The sequence below is a fragment of the Pteronotus mesoamericanus genome, unplaced genomic scaffold, assembly GCF_021234165.1.
Source record: "Pteronotus mesoamericanus isolate MK-2021 breed Mesoamerican mustached bat unplaced genomic scaffold, CSHL_Meso_final scaffold_21, whole genome shotgun sequence".
NCBI lineage: Eukaryota > Metazoa > Chordata > Mammalia > Chiroptera > Mormoopidae > Pteronotus > Pteronotus mesoamericanus.
In genome coordinates this window covers 17,198,283-17,226,026 of record NW_026555310.1, presented here as the reverse complement: position 1 = coordinate 17,226,026, position 27,744 = coordinate 17,198,283, and the positions used below count along the sequence as shown (strand labels likewise).

At 36.4% G+C, this 27,744-nt stretch overlaps 1 protein-coding gene across 2 annotated transcripts in view; it reads left to right on the top strand.

The window, feature by feature from the left end:
• The first annotated feature begins 407 nt into the window (after positions 1–407).
• Positions 408–27,744, top strand: part of CCDC91 (coiled-coil domain containing 91) — a 289,909-nt gene continuing 262,572 nt past the window's right edge. For both annotated transcript variants that reach the window (XM_054591295.1, XM_054591292.1), the window contains exon 1: positions 408–576. The gene's annotated coding sequence lies outside the window, so the exon portion shown is untranslated. The remainder of the gene's footprint in view (positions 577–27,744) is intronic.

Here is a 27,744-nt window from a genome sequence, read left to right as displayed (position 1 = left end):
TGTTTCTCGAGGACTGAACTCTATGTCACGACGTCCACCCAGTTCCAGTTCTTACTGAACCCTGCTTGTTGGTGGTGAAAATTTTAGGCCTGGATCTTCTCTGGAACAGTTCTACAGAATTCCAAATGGGAGTGTCATTTTGGAGATGGTCTTATTTGCATGTATTAGGCATAGAAACAGGGCCTGCCATCTAGGCTGTAACTAATAGGAGGTAGCTCCTGCGTCACCTCGTTTCAGAGGCCATCCCTCTGCGGACCATGCAAACTAGGGGTGCGGGGGCTGACAGCAGGGTTACCGTCAGCTCTGGCCTCAGCCTGGGGCCATGTGATTCTCATGCTGCGTTGAGTGACGCGCCGCAGCGTTGGGCGGGCCTTGTCGGAAATCAACTTCCGGGGGCAGAGGTGTTTGAAGCCGGGCGGTGTGTGGGCTAACCCAACTTGTGTGGTTGGGGTCGTGTCCCGGTTGTGCGCTGTTGGTCTGTGTGCTAGGGGGGAGGGGTGTGTGGCTCTGCTAACAGCGTAGCTCAGCGGCGCGGCAGCAGCAGCGGCGGCGGCGGCGAGAGGGATCAGGGAGCAGGTAAATGGACGCTCGCCTTCTGGGCCTGGGTCTGGGTACCCGGGCCGCTGGAGGCGGGCGGTACTCCCAGAGGTGGCCTGGGCGCGGGCCGGGAGCGCCCCACCCCGGCGGGGAACGCTGCCGAGCTTCCGCTGTCCGCCTGGTCAGGCCTCGTCCCCGGAGGTCGCTGGGATCAGAGTCGGGGGCGTGACACGCCTCTGGCTGGAACCCAGCCTTGCTCCCCCAACCCTCGCAGGGAGTGTCCACTGGCATTTGCTGTCGCAGGCAGGTTTCAGCCCCTGCACGTTTCAGAATCGAATGGTTTCGACAGTCTACGCACAAGTACACGTGATTATTGTGTCATGGTAACTCCCACCGAACCGAAAGTGATCCTTGTCGAGTTTTCACCGATCGCGCCTGGTTTATGTTTCCCCTTCTACTTTGCCAAGTCCACCGGGGCAAAAGATCTACTATGTCCGTCAGCAACTTGTTGCAATAAAAGTGGCATTTCAGGGTTAAGGCAGGCGGCAGTACGTTTCAAAGTGGTGAGGCATCCTTCATTCTCACAAGTGCGCCCCCTTTCCCCACAATAAAGATGTTTCTTCCATCTGCCCTTGTGTACTGCGGAGGAAATCTTTGGACAGGAAACCTATTTTGGGCTTCACTGTAAGGAGTGGCAACTCTATTAAAAACTCAATGAGTGTTTTTTTTGTACGATGATGATGTTGCTGCTGCTACTCTCTCTCACTTGCTTCCCTGATGAGAGTTGGGGCAGAGCCTTGATTTCCTGGAGGGTAAAGTCCTGGCTACAGCTATAGGTGACTCAGCGGCTCCCTAAGAATTCCGACTCTTTTACTTCCCTCTCCTTCTGAACTGTGCAGATACCGATGCCACCTTCCTCTTTAAATATCAGGAAGGTAGTTGGATGACGGCTTTTGGAAATAGCTCGCATGTTCCTTGGTGGAGTGATTGGGGTGGGCTGACATTTAATCTTGTCATTGGGATGGGCTAACTTTTCACCCAACAATTTAAGGCACAATACTTAGAATATTGAGTTCGGTGGGATGACAGGGCCTGCTTATAAATTATCTTTGTTTTGTGCCGTAAAAGAGCTCTACTCTTTTAATCATCCCATTTGCCCTCTACTACAATTTCTGTTGCATTGAGTGTTAGGGTTAGGGTTAGGGCTTCACTGTGCGTGCTAGGTTAACGGAGGAGAGAGGAGGACGGGGAGAGAGCGCACCTGTATGGTGCTGGGTAGCCAAAAAATGTGTGGTTCAGAACTGCCCTGGCTACAAAGTTTGGTATCCTCCAGGCAGGCTAGGAGGCTGTTCTGTGGTCGGGGAAATCTTTTTATGAACTGGTTACTTAGCAACAGTATAAGCCAAATGGAATAAACATAAAGAAAACAAAAGTGATGAAACTTAAAACTTACCTCTTAAGGTTTATTAAATGGAAAAATGTATCTTCTTCTTGGAGTGATCAGCTCAAAACTTGCGAACTTTTTCCTTTAATCATTTTAATACTTATTATCAGACAAAAAGTGCAGAAAAGTCGTTTCAGAGGGGACACCATCTTTTCTGGGGGGCAGAAAAAAAAGAAAGATGATTACCAGTTTAGCTGATCTGAAGCTTAAGTGGAAAGATAGGAATTTGTCTAATGGGAGGCATTTTATTTTGTACCTCTAGCTGTAGATGTAAGATTTGTAAAATATTTAAGATCGTTATGAATAAAGAAAGCTACTTGGAGGTTTATGGTCTTTCTCCTGATAGTGGAAGTTGGGGTGGGAGTGCATTGTGGGGGTTGAGACCTTTCCATTAGTCAATTGGAAGGGGCGTGTTTAGGTAAGTTTCCAGATTCTAGTTCATTATCATAGTGCTCCTTTATCACCCTTGTTACTTTTGGTCTCTTTTGAAAGCTCATCAAATTTTGTTATTTTTCTGTCCAAATAATGAGAATTTTTAAAAGGCACTTACCTTTAGATTAGCTGTTTGTATCAGTATCTGTTTTTTCTTATTTACTAATGGTAAATCATTTTGTTTTGTTTTTTTTTGATTTGCAATATTTCTAAGGATTTTTGGTTTCCTTAGTGTCTCTCCCCAACCCCATACCCAGTAAGCTGATTTAGCTCATTTAATTTGATGCATATTTTTCAAAAGGGTAGCCCTGTGTCTTTTAAAATTTAGGTTTATTGAGGTATGATATGAAGGTTAGAAATAATTTTTAGAATCTTGTCCTATAAACTGACAAGTGCATATAGTCATGTAAATCTTCTTTGGTGAAGTATGTCCTCAAATCTTTTGAGTATTTTTATCTTTTTGCTTCTGCCTTTTATTCCAGCTTTATTGAGATATTGACATATAACATGTAAGTTTAAGGTGTACAGTGTGATGATTTGATACACATATATATTACAAATGATTACGGTGATGTTAGTTATACCTCTGTCCCCTCACATAATATATAATTACCTATTTTTGTTGTTGTTTTGATACTTCAGAACTACTCTCTTAAAAAATCTTTCAAGTACTGTATGTAGTATGGAATTGTTAATTATAGTCACCATGCTATTACATTAGACCCCCAGAACTTATTCATCCTGTAGCTGGAAATTTTTACCCTTTTCCCTTATTCCCAGTCCTTGGCAACCACCATTCTACTCTCTATTTCTGTGAGTTTGGATATTTTAGATTCCACCTTTAATTAATATCATACACTATTTCTTTTTCTCCATCTGATTTATTTCACTTAGCATAATACCCTCAAGGTCCATTCCTGCTGTTGCAAAAGGTAGGATTTCCTTCTTTTTTATGGCTAAATAATATTTCTCTGTGTGTGCATCTGTCTGTTTATCTCACAGTCATATATTTTTTAATCCGGCCATCTGTTTAATAGACACTTAGGTTGTTTCCATCTTGGCTTTTGTGAGTAATGTTGCTATGATTATGGGATGCAGATATCTCTTTGATACAGTGATTTCATTTCCTTTGAATATATACCGAAGAGTGGGATTCTTAGACCATATTGTAGTTAATTTCTCTCTATGTCTGCTAATACTTGCTTTATGTATTTGTACATCTAGATGCTCATATGTTGGATGCTTAAATATTTACAAATATTATACCCTCTTATTGGATTGACAACTTTATCACTATGTAAGGCCTTCTTTGTCTTTTGTTAACAATATTTTTAAAAAGTCTATTGTCTAATACAAGTATTGCTACCCCAGCTTTCTTATGGTTTTCATTTGCATGGAAAATCTTTTTCCATCCTTTCACTTCAGACTGTGTGTGTCTTTAGATCTTAAGTGAGTCTCTTGCAGACAGCGTTTAGATGGATTTTATTTATTCATTCAGGTATACTGTGTCTTTTGTTTGGAGAATTTAGTCCATTTAGATTGAAAGTAATTATTGATAGGTATGTATTTACAGCCATTTTGTTGTTTTCTGGTTGCTTTGGAGTTCTGTGTTTCTTCTCTTGCTCTTTTCCCCTATGGTGGTCTGATAACTTTCTTTAGTATTATATTTAGATCCCTTTCGTATTATTTGTGTGTAGATATTATAGGTTTTTGGTTTGTGGTTACCATGAGATTCATATATTACCACACACACGTAAACCAGTCTGTTAAACGTGACAGTCACCTAAGTTTGAACACAATCTAAAAGCACTACATTGTTACATCCCTCTCCCACACATTTTATGTTTTTGATGTCACATTTTACATCCTTTTATTTTGTGTATCCTTTAACTAATATAGTTGATTTTACTACTTTTATCTTTCAACCTTCCTACTAGCTTTGTAAGTAATTGCTCTAGCACCTTTACTATATGTTTGCCTTTACTGGTAGATTTTTTTCTTTTATGTATTTCTTATTTCTAGTTATGGCATTTTCTTTTCAGCTTAAAGAGTGCCCTTGAACATGTCCTGTCAGTTTAGTGGCGATGAACTTCTTTAACTTTTGCTTTTCTCAGAAACTATCCTTCAATTTTGAATGATAGTCTTTCTGGGTAGAGTATTCTTGGTTGGAAGTTTTTTTTTCCTCATTCAGCACTTTGAATATATCATGCCATTTCCTTTGGGCTTGCAAAGTTTCTGCTGAAAAATCAGTAAGTTATCTTATGAGGGTTTCTTTGTATTTAACTAGTTGTTTTTCCCTTGCCGCTTTTAAGATCTCTTTTTACCTTTAACTTTTGACATTTTAATTATAATGTATTTTGGTATGGATCTCTTTGGGCTCATCTTATTTGGGATTTTCTGTGCTTCCTGGACCTGGATGTTTGTTTTCTTTCCAAGATCAGGGAGGCTTTTAGTTAGTATTTATTTCTTCAAATAAATTTAGTGTACCTTCCTCTTTCTCCTCTCTCCATCTGGGACACCTATGATGCAAATATTAGTCTTGATATCTTACAGGTCCCTTAAACTGTCTTCATTTTTAAACATTTTTTTTTCTTTTTTTTATCCTTACCTCAGGACATTTTTTTTTCTATTGCTTTGGAGGCAGAGGAATAGGGGGCGGGGAGAGAGAGAGAAAGAGAGAGAGAAAGAAACATCAATGTGAGAGAGACACATCGGCTGCCCTCTTGTACGTGTTCTGAACTGGGATCAAACCATAGACCTAGGTATGTGCCTAGACAAGGAATCAAACCCATGATCTTTTGGTCTAAGGGACAATGCTCAAACCAACTGAGCCATACCAGCTAGGGCATACATTTTTTTCTTTTCTTAAAAATTTTGCTGTTCTTTTTGGTGAGTTCCACTACCGTGTATACCAGGTTGCTGATCCTTTCTTTTGTATCATCTAGTCTGTTTTTGATTCTCTCTAGTTTTCAGTTTAGTTATTGTATTATTCAGCTCTGTGGTCCTGTGTGGTACTTTCTTATGTTTTCTGTTTCTTTTTTGAAGTTTTCACTATGTTCATCTATTCTCCTGAAATTGATGTGACCATTACTTCAAACTCTGTATCAGGTAAATTACTTGTCTTTGTTTCATGAAGGTTTCTCTCTGGAGTTTTATCTTGTTTCTTTATTAGGAACATATTCCTTTGTTTGCTTATTTTGTAAACTCTCTGTGTTTGTTTCTGTGCATTATACAAAGCTGCTTTCCCTGTATTGAAGGTGTAGCCTTTTGTAAGAGACGAACTTCATCATTTAAAATTACCCTAATTCTTGGATATTCTTGAACTCTCTCTTTGATTGTTATAGACCTGTAGGTTACAGCAGTGCAGTCTCCTCTGGCAACTTGAGTTTGGCTCAAGAGGTGTCCCCTGTGTGGGCTGCACACTCCCATTGGCTTTGGCAGATCCATGGTGGGGCAGAGCTGCTCACCGTCTGTGTCTGGCCTTTTGAGTGAGTGGTGTGTGAGGCTGGGCTGTGTGTTGCTCTTAACAGGTTAGACTGAGAGCATAAAAATGAACTTGCAAGGTAGATGGATCCCCTAACAATATCATCAGCTCTTAAGAGAGATTTCTAGCAGACTTCAACTATGTGGCAGATGCTTTAAGATGAGCAACTAAATCTCTTTAATATACAATCTGGGTTGTTTTCAATCTGCTGCTTTTTGCACTCTGTCCCAGTGTGAATGGGTCTGTGTACAATCCCTTTGAGAGTGGACTTATAGCTCTCTATAGCCCTGTTTCTCCTGGACATAAGTGACATTAGTCTTCAAAGCTAGACTTTTTGGTGGCTTGTCCCTGCAGTGTAGGACCCAAGGATTGGGGTGTCTGGTGTGAGGTACACATCCCTTGCTCCTCAGGGAAAAGCATTGCTTATTGTTATTATTGATTTTAATCCTCCCCTGAGGATATGTTTATTGATATTAGAGAGAATGGAAGGGAGAGAGAGATAGAGAGAAACATTGACCTGAGAGAGAAATACAGATCAGTTGTCTTCCGTATGCAGCCTGACTGGGGATCCTAGGTATGTGCCCTGACCAAACCCACAACCCTTTGGTATACTGGATGATGCTCCAACCAACTTAACCACCCAACCGGAGCTGTTTGTTATTATTTTGTGAGACTCATCTCTATTGTAACCCTTTTATCTTTTGTTGTGTAGCAGCAGGTGTTCAGCTAGTTCTCAGTACTACCTAGCAAAGCTCTCTGCCCACCAAAGAATTGTTTTATATGTAGCTGTTAATTTGTTGTGTTCCTGGGTTGAGTTCAGGATCTTCTTATGCCACCATCTTAATCCTCCATTTTTTGATCTATTTTTATTAGGTTATTTTCCTTCTGAGTTGTAAGCGTTTTCTATAATCTTGATACACATCATTTATCATGTATATGTTCATAGATATTTACTTTCAGTCTGCAGCTTGTTTTTTAATTTTGTTAGCAGTGTCTCTTAAAGAGCAGAAGCTTTAAATTTTGATGATGTGCAGTTCATCAGTTTTTTTACTTTTATGATTAGTACTTTTGTGGCCTAGATAAGAAATTTTGCCAAACCGAAAGATGCAAAGATTTTTTTCTTGTTCTTTTTTTGGAATTTTATATTTTAGAGTATACATACAGATCTAATATCTATTTTGATCAATTTTTGATTATTTTTTAATATGTGGTGCAACATATGGGTCAAACTTCTGTTTCTCTTTTGTATTGAATATATGGATATCCAATTTATCTAGCACCATTTGTTGAAAAGGCTATTCTTACTATTCTTTCCTCAGTAAGTTTTTCTGGCACCTTTGTCAAAAATCAGTTAACTGTGTATGTATGAATCTATTTCTGGGCTCTCAATTCTGCTTCAGCTGTCTGTGTGTCTCCTTTGGTTAAAACCACATTTTCTTCATTAGTGTAGCTTTATAGTGTGTCTTGAAATTAAGTCTGAAACTTCCATATTTCTTTTTGTTCTCAAAAATGTTTTTGGTATCCTAGCTTCTTTTCTTTTCCATGTAAAATTTTAATTAGCTTGTCTTTATATGAAAGGGCATTATGGTATTTTGATTGGGCAAGCTTTGAAGTTATAGAAGAACTTGAGAAAATTGACATCTTAATGTTGTTTTGTAATCCATTAATAAAGTATGTTTCTTTAATTTGGTCTTTGACTTTTTCTCATTGATATTTTGAAACTTTTGCCGTTAAAATCTTGCATATATTTTGTTATATTTGTACGTATTTTTTGCTTTTCAGTTCTGTTATAAATGGTGATTTTTAAAAAAAATTAATTCCTAGTTGCTTACATAGATAATATAATACTTTATATCTTTGTTAAATTCACTTATTAGTTCTAGTAGCTGTTGTGGACTCATTGGGATTTTTTATGTAGGCATGTTAAGGTACAACGCTAGAATTTCAGAAAATCAGAGTTCCTTAGATTTATCTAGTTTAAACCATTTATTTTACAGGTTTAGAATCTAGAATAGTTAAATAACTGTTTTACTCATTAAGCAAAGTAATAAATCTGTATGAGACACCGTCAGTTATTTCTAAAACATTTACCCCAGTTTATGTCCTTTTATATTTTGTCATTTTAAATTAATTTAGTCCTTTCTTGATTTGTACTTTCTCCCTCCCTGCCAGATCCCTAATAAGTGGTATAAAGACCCTCATTGGATATATACCATAGAATCTTACTTAAAGATTATGGAGATACATTTACTGACAGTAGCATAGGATACAGCAATTTTTTAAAATTTTGAAATGAGAAGAAATTTTTAAATTACCAGTTTAATTAATGAAGATCAGAAGTAGTGTTACCTGTTTTAAAATGCATCATGTTATAATCCTAGTAGAACTGTTTTCCTTAGCAGGTGTTTCCATTTTTGTATTTACATAATACAGTCCAACACATAACAGTTTTCTAGGCTGACTATATGAATGAAATAACTACTCTGTTAGTACGAAATCACTTTTTCCTACTATTCAGAGATTGACTTTCTTCTCCCTTTGCCAGCCTTGCTAACAGACCATGGCCATCTCCTACCAAAAGTAGGCCTAGATAACGGAGAGGCCAACCAAATCGCCTTTTATGTGATGCCCAACCTTGTGGTAAAAGGGGATCTACACGATCATTTCAAGGTGCTTTGCTTTTATGAGAATTCAAAACTTCTGCAATTGGACTAAAGACAGTGCTGCAGTATTATGCATGGTCCATTAACCTATGAATGTGCTTTGGTAACAGACAGGCTTACCTGAATATTACTAAAAAACTATATGCTTAGATATTGATAAAAGGTTGTGATTAAAGATGAGATTAAATATCGTCATTTCAATTATGAATTTAATAAAGATAACTTAAAGTGAGATTGTACCTTTTATTCACAGTTTGCCTAAATTGAGTTTGAAAAATGGAAAATAAGCCCACAAAAGCTGAATAGCTTAAATGGGCCCCCCTGAATCAAAAAAGTTGCAATGAATACTTATTTTCTATTCTGCTCATGTGAAAACTGTTTAATAACTGGGTTTTATTTGGCATTAGATATTTTAAGTTTCATCTTTAATCTGTTATGAGGAGAGATAGTTTATTAATTTCTTTGTAGGACTAGCTTTGCTTTAAGAGAATAATGTTTTAAATTGTGACTTACTCATTTAGTGTATGTGATTTTTTTTCAGTTGTCATGGTAGGTAAGAATACTTGTATAGTATCTTTGCTGGTAATAACCTTTTGTAGGAGACCTTACCTTCCTTGGCATACTGAGGCGACTTTCGTATTTCCAAAGTTGAGTGTTATTGATCCTTCCTCTTTTGTTATCAATAGGAAAAGAAAACACCACAGGGTTATTATTCTCAGTGCCACAGTGATGCACATAAAAGGTGACTCCCATATGGTTGATGAGAAGTGCTCTGACCACTCAGAGTCTCTTCAGATTGCAAAATGTCTTAGAGTATGATTATAGTACATATGAGTAGAAAATCTTGAATGAAGTGAAATAACATATATGTAAAAATTTTAGATGATTAGTTTCTCTCTCACACAGAAAGGCCATGGATATTACAGTTTCTTTCATCTCAGCAAAATAATTCAGCACATAGTGCATGGGCGCGATCTGGGGATCGTAAGGCTGGATCTGATTCCTTAATGAGCATATACTTTCTTCCCATTTTAAAAAACATACCAGAGTACAATTGTTGATGAAGTTGTGTGTGTGTGTGTGTGTGTGTGTGTGTGTGTGTGTGTGTGTGTGTACTTTCGGAAGTAAACATTGAGAAGCAAACTTTGGGAAGGTTTTGCCATGATTTCTTCAAATATTTTTCACACATTCTTTTTGTCCCCTTCCTCCTCTCTTCTAGCACTCCCATAACGCATATGTTGGCATGCTTGATGGTTTCCCACAGGTCTTCGAGATTCTTTTCTGTTTTCTTCATTCTTTTTTTCTTTTTGTTCCTCAGACTGGATCTCTAAATTGAAGAAGTCCAGACATTGGACAGATTGTCTATTTCTATCTTTCTCTCTCTCCATCCATCAATCAGTCTATTGAGCGCATTGAATGTATTTATCGATTAACTCATTAAACATAAAAAAGAAAGAAGCATTTGGAAGGGCAAAGAGCAATAAAAAAGATTGGAGTCATAAGACAAAAGCTTTAAATAACAATACACTAACGGAAACTGGTGAGTTCTAAAGGAAAGGGGTTATCGTTAGGCTGTGAGAATAAAGAGGTGTTGGCATACTAGAAGTTTCAGTAAGGGAAAATAGCTGGTTCTGTGGGAGTGATAGAGTAGTTTAAATAGGAGGATACAAAGTGGTTGTTTGATTGAAATTTCAGAGTTTAAGAGTCTGGATTTGAAGCAGTTGTGCCAATAGAATAAATATCACAATATCTACTTGTGTAGATGGCCCAGTTATTGCAGTGATATTGTATATTGCAATATATGTAACTATATAATTGTGGAAATAATGGTAGCCATATTTTTAAGTGTCTGTAATGTACCAGACACTAAACTCTGAGACTTTTCAAACATTTAAAAATATATTTATTTTTTATAGACCACCAGAATAAACAATATTGCAGTAAATTGAGTCACACAAGACTTTTGGTTTCCCAGGGCGTATAAAGTTATGTTTACACTATTTTATAGTCTATTAAGTGTGCAATAGCATTATGTCTAAGAATACAATGTACATACTTTAATGAAAAATAATTTATTGCTAAAAAATGCTAACTGTCATGAGAACCAGTTGGAAAAATGGCACCCATAGACTTGCTTGACCCAAGGTTGCCGCAGACCTCCAATTTGTAAAAAAACACGTCTGCTAAAAGCAATAAATTGAAGCTTGATAATATGATAGTATGCCTGTACTGTGTTTTAAATTTACCTGCGTAGTTACTTTTACAGGTGCTCTTTATTTCTTTATGTGTGTTCATGTACCATGTATTATCCTTTTATTTCAGGCTGAGTGACTCCCTTTAGTATCTCTTATAAATCATATCTGCTGGTGATGAATTCTCTGTTTCTCTTTATCTGGGGAAGTCTTAATTTCCTCTTCATTTTCAAAGATTAGTGTTGCTGGTTATAGAATTCTTAGTTGACAGTTTTTTCTTTCAGCTCTTTGAATGTGTCATCCCAATGCCTTCTAGCCTTCATGGTTGTTTGTAAGAAACCAGTTTAAAATCTTACTGTGTGTGGGTTTCTTGGAGGCGATAAGTTGCTTCTCTATTTCTGCTTTCAACATTCTCCCTTTCTTTTTGGCATAATGAAAGTTTGGTTGTGACAGGTTGAAGTGTGGATTTCTTTAAGTTTATTCTACTTGGAATTTGTTGAACCTCTTGGAAATAGTATAGTAATGTTTTTATCATTTTTTTCTAGCATTATTTCTTCAAACATTCTTTTGCACCTTTTCTCTCTTTCTGGTGCTCTCAATATGCATAGGGTATATATTGATAAATCTGATGGTTTTTCACAGGTTTTTGATGCTCTATTCATTTTTCTTTATTTTTTTTCCCTCTCCCTCAGACTGGGTAATCTCAATTGACCTATCTGAAGGTTCACTGATTCTTTGTTCTCTCTGCTCAAATGTGTTATTGATGCCTTCTAATGAATTTTTCGTTTCAGTTAGTGTACTTTTCTACTTCAGATTTTCTGTTTGTTTCATTTTTATTATTCCTATCTTTTCACTAACATTCTTTTGTTGTGATACACTTTTTCATGCTTTCCTTTGGTTATTTAGATATAGTTTCCTTTAGTGGTTTGAGATTATATCTGTGAATGTACTTAATGTAGTCGATTTTAATGCCTTTGTCTAATAAGTGCAGTGTCTGTGTCTCCTCAGAAGCAATTTCTATTGACTGCTTTTTATTCCCTCTGTGTTTGGGCTATACTTTCTTGTTTCATGTATACCTATCATAATGTTAGTTGAAAATTAGACATTTAAAAAATTTGTATGTTTTCAACTCTGAAAATCAGATTCTCTCTTCCTCATCATTTGTTATTGTTGCCCTTTGTTGTTGGTAATGTTGCTGTTTGTTTAGTGACTTTTCAAACTCTTCATGTAAGCTATATATTCTTTGTGTTGTGTGGCTATTGAGTATTATTAGCTGTTATATTGGGTTGGCCAAAAAGCCTCTTTTGGCTTTTTCTGTAAAATAAAAGACATATATTTCATTTTCACTAATAACCTTATTGATTTGGGTATTTTGAGTGTGTCAGCCACCTCCCACCTGGTATAACTTTGATTGTTCCCAATAAATGCCTTGATTTGATTACTATCAGCTTCAACTGGCTTATCTGTTGAAGCATAGCCCAGAAAGAAATCTCCAGCATGAAACTTCACAAACCACTTTTGACTCAATTGATCAGTCACAGCACCTTCTCCATACACTGCACAAATCTTTTTCCTGTGTGTTTCAGTTGCATTTTTACCCTTCTTGAAATAATAAAACATATACGATGAAAATGTTGCTTGTCTCTTCCATCTTAAATATTAAAATGGCTACACAAAAATTCACCAATTTTGATGTTTTTTAATTTTTTAATTTTTTAAATTAATTAATTAATTTTTTTTCAACTACATTTGTCTCTGCCTTCCCCCAACTACTTTCCCTTGCCCCCTCCCTCCCTCCCTCTAACCCTCTCTCAACTCTACCCCTTTTGTTTTGTCCATGAGTCCCTTGCTATATGTTCCTTGACTTTTTAAATGCAAGCTGATATGACAGCTGTCACAATACAATCTAACAAAATTGTTTTGAATGAAGTTAAAGACAGCAAAGCACTAGGAGAACCACCTCATGAAAAAAACCAAATGAACTTTTTGGCTAACCCAATATTATGCCATTTCATCTTATATAATTGGATCTACTTAAATGGAGGAAATCTAGGGCTGTAAATTATGATTGAAAAGTTATTTGAATTTTCAAAATGATTACTTTATAAGGGGAAAGCAAAGAAACATTTATCAAATCCTTATTCTGTGTTATGCCTGAATAAGCTGCTGGGAGAAATTGAATTTTCTAATTAGTAGGATTTCCTAGTAAAGAAGGACAACCACAAGCCCAGGGTTTTCTTTTGTATTTGACTTGGTGAAGATCTCTAGACTTGTACTTGTGGATTTTAATGCTTAAGTAATTGAAAACAACTGAACTTACTCCTCCTGCCCAGCATTTAACTGACTTAGCATCTTGTAGTACCTGAGAGTCTTAATTGAGAATATTATTTCCAGTGCTGTAGAAGAATTTGGGATGATATTTGCCTTCCAACCCCATCTGTGGTTATTTTCTTTCTGGAATATATAATTAGAATCAGTAATCTCAGCAGCTGGCAGAGTCTCTGTGTTAGTTTCCTAACCAGTGGAGCAAAGGCAATGATGGTGAAAAGGGCCAAATGGAACTACTAGAACTGCCTCTACCTAGTAAAATAGTGACTAAAAGCAATACCTCATTTCTGGATGAATTGCAGGGAATAGTGCCACCATTAAGGACTTTAAACATGTAGGATGGTGATTCCCACCACATCCCCATTCATCTGTTTGGTTTTTGCAGAAGACAGGTAGTTCTTGGGAGATGCCACTTGATTATTGTAAACCAAACCAATAAATTACTATGATTGCAGTTTCTGTACGAGATACGGTTTTATTACTTGAACAAGTTAACACATCCACTGGTACCTGGTATGCAGGTACATTGATCTAGCAAATATCTTTTTCTCCATCCTTGGCAATAGGTCCAATAGAAATGCAACTGTCCCTCAGTATCTGTGGAGGATTGGTTTCAGGATTTCCATGGATACCAAAATTCATGGATGCTCAAGTTCCTTATATGAAAAGGTATCGGATTGCATATTACCCTATATTTGCATATAGGCTACAACAGGGTATGGCTATACATCATTTTATTCCTGTGACTTCAGCATAGTGCTTGACACACTTCAAATTAAAGTTTTGTTTTTTGGAATTTTCTGGGATTTTTTTTTTTTTGTTTCAAGTAATTTTGATCCATGGTTGTGATCAAACCCATGGATATGGATTTGGTATGGATGTGAAACCCATGGATATGGAAGACTGACTATAGTTAGCTTTTAGCTGGCAAGGTTGGAGATACTCCTTCACTGTCCTACCTCTGTGGTATATCAATTGTTCAGTCCTATGTCATAATTTAGTTTGCATGGATCCCTATCTCTTTTCTTTTTCAGAAGATAATACAGCAGTTCATTACATTAGTGCCATTTTTTTTTTTGATTGGAGCTAGAGAGCAAGAAGCAGCAACTACTCTAGACTTATTAGTAAAATGTTTGAGTGTCAGAGAGTAGAAAATAAATATGTCAAAAATTCAGTAGCTTTCTAGCCTAAGTGAAATGCCTTGTGGTCCAGTGGTGTGCAGTATGTCAAGCTATTCCTTCTAGGGTGAAGGGTAAGTTGTGGCATCTGATCCCTCCTACAACCACAAAAGCACAGTGCCTATCCAGTGTGCTCTTTCGGATTTTGGAGGCAACATATTCCTTGTTTGGTTGTGTTACTCTGGCCTATTACTGAGTGGCTCAAAAACTGCTAGTTTTGAAGGGGACCCAGAACAAGAAAAGGCTGCAACAGGTGCCTGTTGTTGTGCCAAGCTGCTTATATGATCCAGCAGATCCAATGGTGCTTGAAGTATCAGTGGCAGACAGGGAAGCTGTTTGGAGCTTTAGGCTTAAATGTGTTTAGTAAAACTCAGGTACTGTTATAGTTATTGTTCTTTGAACTTTTATTTATTTTTTACCACAGTCTCATTTTACAATAGATTATGAAAAATAGTCATTATGTCCCTATTCTCCCTATTGAAAACTAAGATGTTAATCATACACTGAGGAGAGATTTAACAAATAAGAAAAATGGAATCATATCTGCATAGGTACTGCTTAAATAAAAAAAAAGAGTGGAGAAACTGTGAATAGCACAACTCAGTACTTTGTTTTTTTATTTTTTATTCTTTTATTTTTTTAAAAGATTTTATTTGTTTTTAGAGAGAGGGGAAGGGAGGGAGAAAGAGAGGGAGCAAAACATCAATGTGTGGTTGCCTTTTGTGCGCCCCCTACTGGGGACCTGGCCCACAACCCAGGCATGTGCCCAGGAATTGAACCAGCGACCCTTTAGTTCGCAGGCTGGCGTTCAACCCACTGAGCCACACCAGATAGGGCTGTTTTATTTTTTTAAAAGTAAAGTAAATTGAGGGAGTAATCATGAAGACTATAGGATTTCCCCTTTTATAAAAAGTTTGTAGGGAAAAAGAATGATTGGATATTTCAGCATTTAAAAAGCTGGTTAATTACCACACATTCTTTCCATTATGATTGTGTAGCAATGCTGAGGTCTGGAATCAGGCAAATCATTTCTGAGCGCCTCCCTCCCACCCCCACTTAACTCTCAGTAGACTTCTTTCTCTATGTCTCTGATGTTGGATTATATAGCAAGTTTTTCTTGGTTCTCAGGCCTAGAAAATGTATAGTGATTTTCTAAGCAAAGAAAATCCTCATTTCTCCTGCAATTTAGTTCCTTTAACATCATTTTAATAATTAAAAGAAAATATATATTGTGTCTCAAAAATAGCACAGAACTAAGTTATTTTAATCAAGAAGGTGTGCCATCTTTTGGGGAGTTTATGTGTAATGAACTGTGGCCAATTTTCAACTTTCTAGGAGGAAAGCAACTATAAAAATGGAATAAAACACAACTAATTGGTTATGTATGTGGAGAAGCTGGGACTTGTGTTTGTGTGTATGAACTGTAGCATTCTTTTATTTAGTTAAATATTCTTATCCATTCTTAAAATAACAAAATGGGCAATTGGTCAGAGCATTGCTTTTCTAATTATTGTTTATCTATGTAACTGAAACTGGAATTTGTTTTGTGTGTATGCAGATGTTGAGAGACAAAGTCATGTAAGAGATGTATAGAGAATGCTACTTTAATTATAAAAGATTTTTAGTTTTGGCTTTTCAGAATATTGTGAAGCTAATATAAGCATCAGGGAATCTGTAATAATGATAGTGAAGGAACCAACACTTAGGAGAATTGCACTTTTGTTCATATCACTACCATTGTCTCAGGTTACTCATAGTGCATTATACCTTTATCTCATGATAAGAAAATTATGGCCCTGCATTAAGTTCTTAACATATTACCGGGGAACATACAAAAAGGATCTAGATGATAGTAGTGTGGTACTGATGGCAGTCATCTCAGCATAGACAAGGACACATAATTGATAAACACACACATTTGTCCATATGCATATGTTTCACATTAAATTGGGAGTATGAAGTCCTCCAATTCACTCTGTCCTTTTAATTTCCTAGTGTAGTAGCAGTTAGCATATCAGCCAAGTTTGTGCAATTTGAATTGTGTGTCGCTCCTAGAATTTTTTAAGGAAATATTCTGAAATAGTAATTTGAACAGACTACCTAATCATACTCATGGTTACAGTTATTCTTTATATTTTTTCCATGTACTTGAGAAGTTGAATGCAGTAAGCCAATTAAAAAAATAGTGTTTATTAATGAATTATTGTTCTGAGCATAAAAAGAATGGCAAATTTTTCAGAATGGCTGGAAGAGACAGAATATGAAACTGGGAAAGTGAATTTGACCCAGATCATTAAGGGACTCTAGGATCTCTAGGGACAGATTACCAACAGCATTGTAAAGAGAAGTTAAGTATGGGCATGATAAAGACAGCCCTGGGCAGGCTGGGTTAATGCCCTCATTGATTGCTTAGGGGGAAACAATCAAAACAGTATGTAATCATTTTGTTGTGTAGCAATTTGAAAAAATAAGGCTATCTGGGGACAAAGGGACAAAGGCATGACAGAAACTTTAGAAGTAAGGCAGAGCTCTGGCCCTGGGGCTCAGTTCATTGGGTCAACTTCCTAAACACCAGAAAGTTATGGGTTCAATCCCCGGTAAGGGCACATACTTAGGTTGCAGGTTTGATCTGAGGGCTAGATCTCCATTTGGGGAAACTGATTAATTTTTCTCACATCGATGTTTCTCTCTCTCTCAAATCAATAAACATATCTTTGGGCATGGTCTCAAAGATTTACTCTAGTGATTTTTTTCTAGAAGTTTTGTAGTTTTAGGTTTAGGCTTATTTCAAGTTAACGTGTATATGTGTGTTTATTTTTTATTAATTTATTTTTTTGGTATGATAACAAGTGTCAAGGTGTATTACTTTGAGTATTTTGAAACAGCTCAAAAAATTACTCTTTCCCTATTGTATTATTTTGGGAGCTTTGTGGAATATTTGTGTGTCTATTCTGGATGGAACTCTTAAACACACTGCCGTGATTTACTCCAGCTTTATAGTAAGATTGATAGTCATGTAGTGTGAGTCAACTTTGTCCTTGATTTTCAGAATTGTTTTGACTATTTAGGTTTTTTTCTTTTTCATGCATATTTTATAAAGAGTTTGACAATGTCAACAATAAAGCCTGTTGAAATTTTGATTAGGATTATACAGGGTCCAGCACAAATAATGCCCTTTTTTATTGCAAAATCATAAGCATGTAATACTGTAACACAATATCACACTCAAGCACACTGTGGGAAATTTTAGGTGAAATATTCAAATTAAAATTATAAATTATTACACCCATATTATTACCCTACCAGCCACGCTCAAGCAGGTGTTACCTCTGCCAGACCCTATATTAAATCTTTATGTCATTTTTTAAAAATTTATAAATCATGTTTATTCTATTACAGTTGTCTCAAGTTTCCCTCTTTACCCCCCTCCACCCATCACACCCCCACTCCCCGCTCCCACAGTCCATTCCCACTCTGTTGTCCATGTCTATGAGTCATTCATACATGTTCTTTATCTAGTCCCCTCCCCTTCTTTCCACCATTGTCCTCTTTCCCCATCCCCTCTGGTCACATTCAGTCTGCTCCATGTTTCCATGCCTGTGGTTTATTTTGTTTGTTAGTTTATTTTGTTGAATAGAGTCCATTTATAGGTGAGGTCATATGGTATTTGTCTTTCATCAACTGGTTTATTTCACTTAGCTTATTTAATATTCTCCAGTTCCATCCATGTTGTTGCAAAAGGTAGGAGTTCCATATCTCTCTTTTTTCTCTCCCTTTCTTTGTTTCTTTCTTTCAGATTGATTTTGTTTATTTTTTTATGTCAAAGTTAATTATAAAATATTAAAAAATTTAAAACCATTATAAAGTCTCAGTAATTAAACCAACATGACACCAGCATAGAAATAATGAAGTAGATCAATGAAATATAATGAATATTCTAGAGGCAAATGTATATATCTGTCTAACAATGTGTGATATATGATTAAGTTGATATTTCAAATCAATGGATAAAATAATGTTTATTCAACAAATAAGGTACATGGACCACTATTGCTTGAAATAAAACAAATATAGAGCCCTGTTTCACACATTATACAAGAAATACTCAGGTGAGTTAAAAATCAATATGTAGAATCTAAGGAGTTTCAGGAGAAAATACAAACTAATATTTTTCTTACCCTGAAGTAAAATATTCAAACCCAAAAGTTATAAAGTAAAATATTAACAATATGATTATATTAAACATTTAAGACAGTACAGTAATATACATTAAAAAAAGTTAAAGGTCAAATAATAGAATAGGAAAGTATTTGCAACACTTCTAAAAAAGGGTTAATTTTTTTTTTTTTTTAGGGAAAAAATTCTATAAACATCTAATCAAAATACAGATAAAGAATACCAAAAAGTCACTTAAAGCTTTTTAAAAATAATAGAAATAGGCAAGAAATACATAAAAACAGGTTTAGTTTCAAGAAATAATAAAGGAACAATTAAAATAACACATCATTGTCACAATCAGATTAATACATATTAAAAATGTTGGTAATATCAACTATTAGCAACTGTGAAAGAAACTGGGTATTCATAGACTCTTTTTCTTCATCTCAAAGCAGTCCCTTTAGCATATTTTGCAGTGCCAGTTTGGTGGAAATGTATTCTTTAACCATCTTTTGTCTGGGAAACTCCTTATTTTGCCTTCCATTTTAATTGAAAGCCTTGCTGGGTAGAGCAGTCTTGGCTGCAGGCTTTTGCTTTTCATGACTTGGAACATTTCCTGCCACTCCCTTCTGGCTTGCAGTGTTTCAGTTGAGAACTCAGCTGCTAGCCGTATTGGGGCTCCCTTATGTGTTACTATCTCTTTCTCGCTTGCTGCCTTTAGGATTCTGTTTGTCTTTGATATTTGCCATTTTCATGATGATGTGTCTTGGAGTGGGCCTCATTGGGTTCCTCTTGAATGGGGCCTTCTGTGCTTCCTGGGTGGCTTTCTCTCTCCTCTAGTTAGGGAAGTTTTCCATTATAACTTTTTCAAACAGGTTCTCTATCCCTTCCTCATCCTCTTCTCCTTCTGGTATCCCTATTATACAGATATTATTACATTTCAGGTTGTCCTGCATTTCCCTTAATGACTCTTCATTCTTTTTGAGTCTTTTTTCATTTTCTTGCTCTTTCTGGGAGCTTTTTTCTACGTTGTCCTCCAGTTCGCTGATTTGGTCCTTGGCTTCATTTAGCCTGCTTTTGATTCCTTCTACTGTGCTCTTCAATTCAGAAATTGTATTCTTCATTTCCTCTTGTCTCTTACTGATAGTTTCTATGTCCTTTTTCATGCTGATATAGTTTGCAGTAAGTTCCTCATAGTTTCCCTGTAGTTTTTGGTAATTCTCTCTGAGCTCACTGAGCTCATTGAGCTTCCTTAGAACCATTGTTTGGAACTCAATATCTGATAGGTTACTTGCCTCTATTTCATTTAGTTCTCTTTCTGAGGATTCCTCCTTTCCCTTCAAGTGGGGCTTATTTCTTTGCTTTCCCATTATTTGTGAGACTCTTCTCTTTTTCTTCTGCTTCTTGAGTTGATCTGTCTTGATTTCCTGACTTTTTGGTGTAAAAACTTCTGTGATTGGGGACCGCTGTTTTTACTTTCTGGATCTGCCTCTGATGATGTCAGCTGTTGACCCTGTCTGACCTTAGGCAGTCTGTTGGAGACTTCCAGGAATCTACTGTCTGTGGCAGTCTCCTTCAACTGTTAATCTAGTCACTCTGTACTCAGCAGGGTGCCTTAGACAGCTCAGGGCGGGGCGGAGTTCTCCTGGGGGCGGACTTATTGGGTCCTCTCACCCTGCTGCTGTATGGGGGAGGAGTCAGCACTGGGATCCCGCCGGCTACTCTCTCTGTTCTCTCCCCAAAGAGAACTGGAGGCTCCGTCTCCAGTCTCTCCTCCAGTGTCTCCAGTCTCTCCTCAAGTGTCTCCAGACCTCTCTGTGCCCCCTTTAACCAGGGATCTACTATCTATGATTGCCACTCTGTACCCAGCAGGGGGCTTAGACAGCACAAGGAGGGGTGTAATCACAGCAAGCGGCAGGGCTATTGGGTCCTCTCACGCTGCTGTCGCTCAAGGGCAGTGGTCTCTGCCTGAGCAAGATGGCTGCTGCCGCATGGGGGATGAGTCAGCACCATTATCCCTCTGGCTACTCTCTCAGTTCTCTCCCCAAAGCCTCCTTCCCCAGTCTCTCCTCTGGTGTCTCTAGCCCACTCTGCCCCTGCCCTTGCCGGAGACCAGGTAAGTGGCTACAAATAAAAATTTATGCGTTGGCCCTTTAAATGGTTCTTTGCGTTTCCAGCCACCACTCTCTGGCAGAGAGCTACCCTGCCTCTTTTTGCAGCTGGCTGTTTTCTGTGTACCTTTCGGGCTCTGGTGCTGCAGGCTGGAGATCTCTGCTTATGGTTTAAACCCCACTCTTAGCAGGATCCAACTGGCCTTTTCAATATCCTTCTGGTGCTGCCGCCCGTGGGTGCCCTGCCTGTCTTCTCAATTCTCTACCGTACTCTTTAGCAGTTAGATTGCACTAAAGCCGATTCTTCTGTCTCCGAGGTTAAAAGGCTCCTCTTTTGTTATTAGTTGTTTGTTCCAGGTGATTTCTCCATAATTTAGTTGTAATTCCAGGTTGGTCCTGGGAGGAGGTCAGTGTGACTTCCACTCACTCCTCTGCCATCTTGATTCTCCAAAATCTTTATGTCAACTTGAAGAGAATTAGAAAAATATTTAATTGTCTGACCCATGTGTATGTCTTGTACATACTTTTAAAAATTTGTCCCAAAGTATTTCAAACTTTAGATGTTATTGTATTGGTATTGCACATTTTAATTTTCAATTACTAGCCTTTAATATATAAAATGCAATTTATTTTTTAATATTAACCTTGTATTCTTCAAGTAATTTTTTTAGTAGATCCCTTGGGAAAACTTAAATCACTTATTTGAATCGTTCCTTGTTTTCTTATAAGCACATAATGTTCATAAGTTTTCCTCAAAGCACTTTTGCAGCTGCATCTCACAAATTTTGATAAGTTGTATTTTTTGTTATATTCACTTCAAACTACCCATTAATTTTCTTGTGATTTATGTGGGTTATTTGTAAGTGCATTGTTTAATTTTTAGGTTTTTGAAGGAATTTCTAGATTTCCTTCTTTCACCGAGTTTTAATATATTTTTTCTGTGCTTAGAGAAGCCACTTTGTATGATTTCAGTTTTTAAAATCAATTGAAACTTGTTTAAGGACTCAAAATAGTATCTATCTTTAAATGTTCTGTGTGTACTTCAATAAAAATGCCAAATTAACACCTCCTAGGTAGCATTTTTCAGAAATGTTATTTAAATTAAATTGGTTGTTCAAGTCTTCTTTATATTCATATTTATTCATTTTATTTATACTTATTTTATCTTTTACTTAGAGTGTTGAAATCTCCAGATATGGTTATTAATGCATACACATTTAGAATTGTTATATCTGCTTGGCAAATTCAATTCTTTATTATTATGAAATATGTTTTTTCATCTCCAGTAATATTCTTTGATCTGAAGACTAATTGTTCTGATACTAATATAGCCACTTGAACTTTCTTGTGATTAGTGTTTGCATGGCATATCTTTATTAGGTCTTTATTTTTATCTTTTTTTCTTGTCATGGCCAAAATAAAATTTTTTTCATATCTTTGACATCGCTTATCATCATGGTTATTTTTTCTTCTGCTTTCTTATTCAGTCTGACAGTATCTGCTTTTTAATATAGTTGTGTAGAGCATCTACATTACTCAACATATTACCAGAAGTCTAAACCATGGCAGTCAGACAAGAAAAGAAATTAAAAGGCATTGAAATTAGAAAGGAAAACGTAAAACTGACATTGTTTGTAGATGACATGATACTGTACCTAGAGAATCCTAAAGATTCCACCAAGGAACTTCTAGAACTGATCAATGAATTCAGTAAAGTAATATCCAGAAATCAGTTGCATTTTTATATGCCAATAATGAACTATCAGAAAGGGATATTAAGAAATAATCCCATTCACAATTGCTTAAAGAAGAATAAAATACCTAGGAATAAATCTAACCAGTATGTAAAAGATCTGTACTTGGAAAATTATAAGACAATGAAGAAAGAAATTGAGGAAAAAAAATATGTGGAAGTACATACAGCATTCATGGATAGGAAGAATTAATATCATGAAAATGTCCATATTACCCAAGGCAACCTGCAGATTCAAAGCAATTCATATCAAGATATCAGTGATGTATTTCACAGAACTAGAACGAATATTTGAAAAATTTATGTAGAACTACAAAAGGCCCTCAGAAGCAATAGCAATCCTGAGAAAGAAGAACAGAGTTGGAGGAGTCCTGCTACCTAATATCTAACTATACAATAACGCCATAGTAATCAAAACAGCATGGTACTGGCATAAAAACAGGCACATAGATCAATGGAACAAAATAGAAAGCCCCCAAATTAACCCATATATTATAGTCATTATTTGACAGAGGAAGAAAGCATATACAATGGGCTAAAAGTTTATTCAGTAAATGGTGTTGAGAAAATTGGACAGCTATGTGCAGAACAATGAAACTAGACCACCTTCTTGCACCACACAAAAGAATAAAATCAAAATGGATTAAGGATTTATTTTTATTTATTTATTTATTTATTTATTTTTTATTTATTTTTTCAAATACATTTGTCTCTGCCTACCTCCTACCACTTTCCCTTGCCTGCTCCCTCCCTCCCTCATCTCTTCCCCTTTGGTTTTGTCCATGAGTCCTTGCTGTATATTCCTTGACTTTCCCCTTTCCTTCCTTTTCTCCCTTCCCCCCTCCTTCCTTCCCTCTTGTTTCTGTTGGTTTCTTTTCCTTTCAGTGTTGCTGGTCTTATTTTCCTTGCATCTTTGTATTGTTGGTTAGGTTCCACTTATAGGTGAGATCATATGGTATTTGTCTTTCGCCCCCTGGCTTATTTCGCTTAGCATGATGCTCTCCAGTTCCATCCATGCTGTCACGAAGTTTAGTAGTTCTTTTTTTCTTTCTGCTGCGTAGTATTCCATTGTGTAAATGTACCATAATTTTTTGATCCAATCATCTACTGATGGGCATTTAGGTTGCTTCCAACACTTGGCTATTGTAAATTGTGCTGCTATGAACATTGGGGTGCATAGGTTCTTTTGAATTGTCATTTTGGGATTCTTAGGGTATAGTCCCAGCAGAGGAATCACTGCCATACCACCCTGAATGTGCCCGATCTCCTCTGATCTCGGAAGCTAAGCACGGTCGGGCCTGGTTAGTACTTGGATGGGATTAAGGATTTAACTGTTAGACCTGAAACCATAAAAATCCCAGAAGAAAACATTGGCAGTAAAATCTTGGACATTGCTTGTAGCAATACTTTTTCTGATATATGAGTGTGGACCCCAAAATACCCACAGTTATCTTTGGAGGGTGGGCCCCTTGTAGTACAGGATTCCCCCACTAGGTGAGTTTCTAGTGGGGGGGAACCTATCTGCATCAGTGTCCAGGTGGTGGCATTGTAGAGGCTGTGTTCACCTTCAGCGAATTGTTTCTGAAGACTCTTTCAGCACATTTGCCCATTTCATGATGGATGATTTACAAGTGCACCTGCTCGCACTGTACTGAGTGTTCAGCAGTTTTTGACCAAAAACTTTATGACCCCCATACCCCTCCCTCCCTGTTCACCCTATCTCACCTCCAGCAACTTTCTTTTTGTTTCCCTGAATGGAAAAAATCCTTAAAGGGAAATGTTTTGCCAATTTGGAAGAGGTGAAACAAAAAATGGCAGATGCACTAAAGTCATCAAAATGAACATGTTCAAAAATTGTTTTGAGCAGTGGAAAAAACATCAATAGGTGAATTGCATCAAATAGAGAGTACTTTAAGGGTGACTGAAATGTAAACATGTAAGAATAAATGCACAATTTTTTATAAATAAATTCTGCTTTTTTGGTCCATACCTCGTATCTCCTCAGGCAAGGGAAACAACAACAACAAAAAATTAAACAAAAATGGACTACATTAAACTAAAAGGTTTTTAGCAAAGGAAAACAACAAAACTAAAAGACAACCCATGGAATCGGAAGACATTGGCCAATACATCTGATAAGGAGTTAATATCCAAAATTGAACTTATAAAACTTAACACCAAAAAAACCAAACAATCCAATTAAAAAAATGGGCAAAGGACCTGAATAGACCCTTCTCCAAAGAGTGTGTACAGATGGCCAATAGACGTAGGAAAAGTTGCTCAGTGTCGCTAATGTTATTATCAAGTTTGTTAAGTTTAAATATGTCATTTTGCTACTTGTTATCCATTTTTTCCTCCTGATCTTTTTTCATCTTTTCCTACTTTATGTTAGGTTTGAGGTTTTTTTGTTTGTTTGCTTTAAATAACTTCATTTTATGTCAATTATGGGCTTCCCAGGTATATACTTTTGTTAATAATTAATTGCTCTACAGATGTACTTACTAGTCTATTTTTAAATAATACTCTATTTCATACAAAGTGTAAGAACTTTACAGCATTATACTTTAATTTCCTTTCATTATTTGTGATACTGATATGATTTAGTTTACTTCTACATATTCTATAAAGTCAGTGATACATTGTTTTTTTTTGTAGTCAGTTATTGTAAAAATTTTATAGTCATCCATGTATTTATCATTTCTGGCATTACTGATTCCTTTTATGCAGATTCAAATATCAATCTGGTTTCATTTCCTTTCTCCCTGAAGAACTTTCTTTTGTATTTCTTTTAGTGTAGGTCTGCTGGGAAGAATTCTCTCAGCTTTTGTTTGTCTGGAAAAATATCTTTTATTTCCCATTCATGTTTAAAGGTATTTTCTCTGGGCAAAGAATTATATACTGCCATTTATTTTTAACCTTTCAGTACTTTGAAGATACCTCTTTACTGTCTTTTGGCTTACATGTTTTTAGACAAGAAGTCTGGTTTTATTCTTACTTTATTTCTTTTGTATGCACTGTGTTCTTTCTGGCTTAGTTAAAATTTTTTTTATTAGTTTTTCACAATAATATATGATGTATATTGGTATAATTTCCTTATATTTATATTAGTTGGCTGTAGTTTAAATCTCTGGGTTTACAGTTTTCATGAAATTTAGAAAGCTTTCAGTTATGTTTCTTCAGATATTTTTTCTACACCTCTCCTTTTCTCCCCCTGGGTCTCCAGTTACACCCATTTTAGACTACTTGATCTTATCCCACAATTTTTGTCAGTATTTTTTGTTTCCATGCTCTATTTTGAATAATTACTATTGCGGTTTTCTAACTTCATGATTTTGTCTCTTGTAGTGTTTAATCTGCTGTTAACCCCACACTATGAGATTCTTTTTGTTTGTTTGTTTTAAGAAGTCCTCTGGAGTTCCATTTGACTCTTTTTCATATCTTTGACCTCTCTCCCTGTTATGGTTATTTTTTCTTCTATCTTCTTAAATTAAGAAACATATTTATAATATCTCTTTTCATATCCTTGTTTGCTAATTTCATCATCTCTTTCTTTGTTTCTGTTGAATAGTTTTCTCCTGATTATAGGTCATTGTACTGATTTTCTGTGTGCCTTTTAATATTTGATTGGATTAAGACATTTTGAATTTTAACTTATTGGTTGCTGAATTTCATTGTATTATTTCAAATAGTGTTACATTTTGTGTTTCTCAGTTATGTTATTTGTAACCAGTTGGACTATTTTGAGGCGTATTTTTAAGATTTGTTAGCATGGGTCCAAAATACCCGTTTGTTCTAGGTCTAACTTAGCCTCACTAATAAGGAGATGCCTTCCCAAGGATTCAGCTGAATGTTCTATGTATTTCAAGGTTTATCCACTCTGAATGGTAGGAACACAAACTATTACCAACTGTGTGTGAGCTCCAGATGTTGTTCTGTCTACTCTTTTTCTTTTCTTGTTCTTGTGTAATTTTCTCTCATGTGTGTTCACATTAGCACTTAGTCAAAGACTTGAGCAGATCTTTCTGTCTTCGGAATTCTTATTCAGTGTAGGTCTCTCTTCTTAAATTCTTGGCCCTGCAAGCACTAGTAGCTTTTTTTTAATTTTAATTTTTTTATTGTTGTTCAAGTACAGTTGTCTCCATTTCTCTGCCACCACTTCCCCTTGCCCCACCCACCCTCACCTCCCACCCTCAATCCTACCCCGCTTTGGCTTTGTCAAAACTTGTAGCTCTGCCCCCTCAAATCAGTGAGAGGCCAGTTTTGCCTGGGTTCTCCCACCACGTGCTGTGGCCTGTGAACTGATTCCAGGTTGTAAGCTAGGAAGTTATAATGCTTGCCTTGTGTTTTTACTTCCTCTGAGGAATTATAATTCTGTGCTGCTTGTTGTCCAGTATCTGAAAACGTTTTTTTTCATATATTTTGTTCAGATTTTTATTTGTTTGAGTCGGAAGGCTACATCTGGTTCCTGTGTCTTCATTTTGACCAGAAGTAGAATGCTATACATATACTATAAATTAAACTTTACTTCTAACATTTACCATACTTTTACTTTGAGGCAACCACAGTGCACAAAATAATGGATCCTCTAGGAGTGGGTGGTAGTGACCACGTCTGTGATTAAACTGCTGGTAATATTTAGGAAGTGAGTGCTTTATTTTTTTGTTTATTCTTTTTATATGCCATTCTTTATAAAGTATCCTCATAATCTATAAAAAGTAAAGTTTCTCCTCTTAAACTGTGATTAGATCTTTGCATAAAATTTATACACTTGGAATTTGCACCATTTTTAATGGTAGTTTCTTATATCTTAGACACATCACTTCTTGCTCTTAATAAACCTTGAGAAACTAGAATTTCTCATTTCTGTATCCACAGTAGATCATTGTACTCAGCAGCTATTTAGGAAACAGTTATTTTACCATAATATGAAGAATTTTGGTGTACAAATTTTATGCTGTTTGGTTAATTAGAAATCCTCATTATGGTTATAGGGTTTCCCTTTCGTTTTTTGAAATGAGTCTCATCTGATCTTTCTTCAGGTATGCGTTCTTTCTGACTACTTGACAAGCCCAGGGCATTCCATCCTTGATATTATACTTTTTATCGTATTGAAACTGTAGTTTCTAAGATGGCTCCAGTGCTTTGATCTTTTTGGGATTCATGCATGTGGTAACAAATACCACCAGTAACATCATCTCTAAAGGACAAGAACTATAGATATGCACAATTTGAAATTGTTTCTCTTGGAAACTCATCTATTTTTCCATTCTTTCTTTTTTCTGGAAATTATATGTGTTCTTCAAAGTTATGCAAGCTTTGACAAGTTGAGCTTTGTCAGCCTATCCAAGGGAAAAGCCATTAGCGCCTTACATAGAGCCAAAGTAGAGGGGAAACTATCCCCAATTTTTATGGCATTGTGTCAGGAAATTGAAAGCATGGTGAAGAGTATGCGTGCAGATATATG